Genomic DNA, 5,314 nt, shown 5'->3' on the forward strand with positions numbered 1-5,314 from the left:
TAATTATTGAAACTGTCCTACCAATTTGATTTGAAACTGTCTCATTGCTATTTGTTTCTCAATAAAATTATGGAAAAAAGTGAATGAAATCCTATTATTTGTAGCAGAATTAAAAGGTATTAATGATAAATAAAATATACAGCCACACAAAGACAAATATTTATTGTGTTCTCTCACCTGTGAAGCTAAAAGTTTATTTCAAAATAGAAGAGAATGTAATAGTAATTGCTTGAGATTAATAAGGGTAGGGGGAAGTGGGAAAGGAGTAAGGTTGGATGATAGATACCAAAATAAAATTAGATGGAGGAATAAATTCCAGTATACATTTTATGAGGTTCTAGAAGGCAGAAGCTTGAAGTCTTCAAGCATAAAAGAATGATAAGGCAGAAATGCTAATTATCCTTGTTTGATCATTGCATATATACTGAAATGTCACACTGACCACCTAACTGTATAATATTATTATAATAATAATATTATTAGATGTTAATTTATAAAGAAAAAATAAATTTTAAAAAAGAAACATTTGAGAATGGATAAAGTTGACAACATAGAAGTGGAAGATACAATATTTTGGACAGGAAAATCACTGCTTGTTTTAAAAAGGGATTCAGAAGTCTTTTTTAAATGTAATAATTTTAATGAATTATGGAAGTGTATTATGTATTTGATGGTCACAATTTCGATTTTCTAGGGCCAGCCAGATGACTCGGCAGACTAAAGCACCTGCTTAGGCAGAGTACAGCAGCTGGGGTTCGATCCCTGGCGTGCCATGCTGGCCCCATCCCTGGGGAGCACTGATATTGTAATTGAGACTAGGCATGCTGGCACACACCTGTAATCCCAATGCTTGGAAGGCTGAACACAGAAGGATCTCTATGAGTCTGATCTACGTAATGAAACCTTGTAGACCCTGTAATAAGTACATATTTTTTTTATTTTCTAAAGACTAAATGTTGCTATGTCTTTTTGTCTTTTTCCAGGACTCTCAACCCAATACTTGATTATGCTCATCTGAAATTTCTTTAAGCTTCCTTCCTCTACGTTGTTGAGGATTTTAGCACAAATTATAGTATATGCAAGTGTCTAGATAGCGCTAAGAGCAATAAGAAAAACAACTAAGAAAGTTGCTCATAAAAAAAAAATTTTGTGTTACAGATTGATTTTTAAAACAAAACTACATGTTAGTCTTGACCTGCTTTGGGCCCTCTTTGAATGCACATTCTCTCAAAGCTCTGTGAGACCCTTTTATGATCAGTAGCATGAGTGTACTTTTTAGTAACCATGAATAATAGATGGATGCTGTTACCTATCAGTTAGTTGATAAAAAAAAAAAGTTAAAGTGACCACCTTAGGGAAAAATGGTAGCATTAGGGTTTCTTTTTGATTTTCCGATTCAAAATCCAGTCATTTCCTGAAACGGTTCAGGCAGATCCCATGACTTCAGGCCACCAGGACAAGATTGCAGAGTGCAAGACTCATTATCATTTTCCACCCATTAGTTTGGTAAAGCTTTGCCTACTTTCCTTTGTAGACAATGGTGAGTAGACAGACATTTGAAAATAAGTGGAAGGCAGATGACAGAAAGATTGACTCACAGTAAGAGGTGCATGAGAAAAAAGTAAATATAAAAAAGCTGTTGTATTCATTCACAGTGAGAAATATAACACCTCATGTATGAAAAATATGACATTGGTCTCATCAAAACTTTTTGTAATTTACAGCCCCACCATATGAAAATCCATGACTGGTTTGATTCTGTGAGCACACAATCAAAGCAATAGGGTATAGATAAATCAAATCTTTAATGCATTGTTTCCTAAAATGTGTTATGTTCCATGAGATATTTGAATAGAACATTAATAAAAGGCCCAGTAACCAAAGAGATTTGAGAAATACCAGATTAAACCTAGGTTAGTAGCTTTCATCACATATTTCCTTTGGCCTGCAGACGTACACCATGAATCCTGGAGGTCTCAGGTAGGCAGCGTTCCTAAAATATAGTATAGGACTCCTGTCTTTGTATTTGTACAATACATCCTAACATCCCATGAAATAATGGCACTCTATAGATGAATCTTCATAGTCACAAAATCTTAAGTATATAATCTTAATCACAGGGTTGGACTTTCCAATGATTCAAATATACTTGAAATGCGAGGATACGGCCCTGAATCATCTACACTAAAAATAAATAGGATCTATGATAATAGATATATATCTAAAGATAGATAAGTACCATAACAACTAAAATGAAGTCCAATGTCTGTTGTGCTGGTACACAGATGTCACTCTAAGGCCTCATGTACTCATAGCTGGTGCTCTTTGGAGCTGGCTGGATTTAGGGTGTGCAATACAGGGATTAAAGGAGTGTAGTAGTGAATTAGTCCACTGACTCGAATTAGCATAGTCCAGGGTCTGGATGGATGGATTTATCGAAGACAGAAGCTCCATCTTGGATGTGGGTGACACTCCCCCTAATAACCTTGTATCCTGGATGGAATAAAACTGAGAGGCAAGCTTGCTGAATGTTCCTGCTTGCTCCTTCCTTCCTCCTGCCGGCCCTGCCATGGACTGTTTGTCCTCTGAGATGCCCCTCTGCCATGCCACCCTGGTTTGGAGCCAGCTGACTATGAACTGAAACCTTTACAAACTGTGAACCAAAGTAAGTCTCTCTTTCTTTAACTTCTGTGTTTTGAGTATTTTGTCTTGGCAATGAGAAAACTAAGACAGTATCTGAGTCTCGCTCTCCTTTTTCAGTGATAGAGCAAATACTAACAATATAAAGCTATGTCAGTCTCCTTTCTGCTTTCACTTAATTTAATTTCACCAGTAATTATTATTTTAAAGACTGCCTATGAATAATTCCATCTTTATCTGCTGATTTTGCATATCTTTATTATAAGTCATGTATTGATTTTTAAATATGGCTCTAAATAATTCTACTTTGATTTTTAGGGTCCAGGCACATGCTGTAATACCCAAATATTTGTTGAAAATACATACACAAAGATGTTTGATATTCAGACAGATAGTGAGGTTAAGCTCAACTGTCTATGTTGTCAGGTAGTAATAATAAGCTTCTCTTCTGGAGGGTTAACAACCTAAGTTTACATACCAAAAATTAGAGAAAAAGAAGGGCTGCAAGGACAGCCAACATTTTGTCCCTAGCCTTTCAAAGTTAGTGAAGACTCAGGACATAGAAGAAACTGTGCTGTAACATCATGTAACTCAGTTGTGTCCCAAATTTTCTGATCAAGGGGATTATTGGGCCACAGAGGAATGTGATCAATGGCGTAGAGTGTGCCTAAGGAGAGTCACATGGAGAGAAAGCATTATCTCAGGCTTTCACAGAGAGCAAATTGGTCAAGCAATGGCCATGACTCATCCACAAGGCTGACACTGACAAAGGATCTACAAATTGCGGTACACAGTTTCAGGGTAAATCCTGAGGGGATTTGACTGACCTTGTCAGATACAAAAGCTACATTTCTTGTTTTATAGGTCTTGCTTTATCTTTGTCTTAACCATCCAGCAGAAAAGTATAAAAACAAAGTATAAAAAGTAAAGCCATATTAATATGCTGAGCTGTAAAAGGCTCAAGTCAGCAACTTCTGACATTGCCAGTCCTGCAGAAAACCCATTACTATTATGGACTACTGGACTATATTGGAATATTTTGCTGAGTTCATGCACCTACAATATTTAAATGACAATAGAATACCCTTCTCTGACAAAACTAACCACAAAAGGGGATACAAATGAACGACCATTTTGTATCTGTATGTTCAAAATAGGATAGATATACAGCTGCATTCTCTTAATTCAATGAATAGAGATTTGTTCTAATAGTGTTTGTGGACAGGATACCATGTCTGCATCTTGTACAGTGAATAACCACTAAGACAATAATATGCAATGTATTAATTATTGAAACTGTCTTACTAATTGGTTTTGAAACTGTCTCATTGCTATTTGTTCCTCAATAAAATTATTTTTTTAAAAAAGAAAATACATACATAGAAAGAAGTATACTGTGGCAAGAAGATTGATGTTTTACACACATGCACACACCAGAAAAGTATCTACATCTTAATTCCTGGAAGCCACCGATCTATTACTTTGCATTGGAAAAAAACAGATGTAAGTAATTAACGATCTTGAAATGCGAAGATTAGCCTAGATTATCTAGGTGGGCTCAATGTTATCACAGGAGTATCAGAGGAAGGCTGGTGAGCAAGTCACAGGTGTGATGATGACAGTGAGATCAGACCGATGCAGTTGATCACCAGCAGGGAGCTCTGCATCAAGGAATAGAGCAGAGTCTAAAAGCCAAGAATGTGGAGGAAAGGGATTCTTTCTTCCTTAGTTCCTCCAGAAGAAATGCATTCCTACTGACACCTTGACTGGAAATCCGGGAAACCCATGTCTGACTTTTGACCTTTAGAACCATAAGACAATAAGTAGAAAGTGAATATGAAAACCAAATTTCCGGAAATAGTTACTCCCTGTCCACCTGGTCTTTTGTACCCACATCCAACCTATCACCCTTTTACTTTCAAGCCTAAATAATACTCTGAGCCAGTGTTTGGCTGTCTTTAAAAACCTATTTGTAGCTTGGTATGACTCTCCCTTTATAGTTCTAGGAAAACTAAGAATCTTAAGAGCTTTCTAGAAACATTAAATACACCACTGAGTGTCTCGGCAGTTAGTAAAAAGAGGAAAAATATTAACTGAAGATGATAACTAATTGACTTTTTGGAACCCCTGGAGTAGAATGAATTGAGGAGAGCTGACCTATGCTAAATAAATTCATGAGAGACTTGATATAAATCACAATGTCAATTTATTAATTTAAATTTGGGACATTTGTTTCCCATGATTAAAGAATCCATGTCTGTAAGCCAGGAAACCTTCTTAATATCAGATCATTTGGTAGATTTAATTAAATGAGCCTAAATCTACCTGATGAGTATGAATCAGAACAAAAGTAATAGGATAATTGTGAAGAATAATGAATCGTTGTTCTCAGGCACTAACTCAAAATGTTTTAAAGGAACAATAGGAAATAAATATAAACAAAAACTTTTGGAGGTATCTGGTCTTTGCCCAGCTGGTATTTTCTACCTACATTTAACTTATATCACCCTTTAACCTAAACCAAGCCACAATATCTGGCTGGTCAGACCTACAAGGTGACTGCCACGTTTACTGCCCTTCAAAGAATATTCCAATTTTTTTTTCATTTAAAATTTTTCCTGTCTGTATTTTTTTTCTTAAGTGGTAAAAGAAATCCAAATAGTCATTGATTGAT

Source organism: Octodon degus, unplaced genomic scaffold (assembly GCF_000260255.1).
Source record: "Octodon degus isolate 3935 unplaced genomic scaffold, OctDeg1.0 scaffold00012, whole genome shotgun sequence".
Classification (NCBI taxonomy): Eukaryota; Metazoa; Chordata; class Mammalia; order Rodentia; family Octodontidae; genus Octodon; species Octodon degus.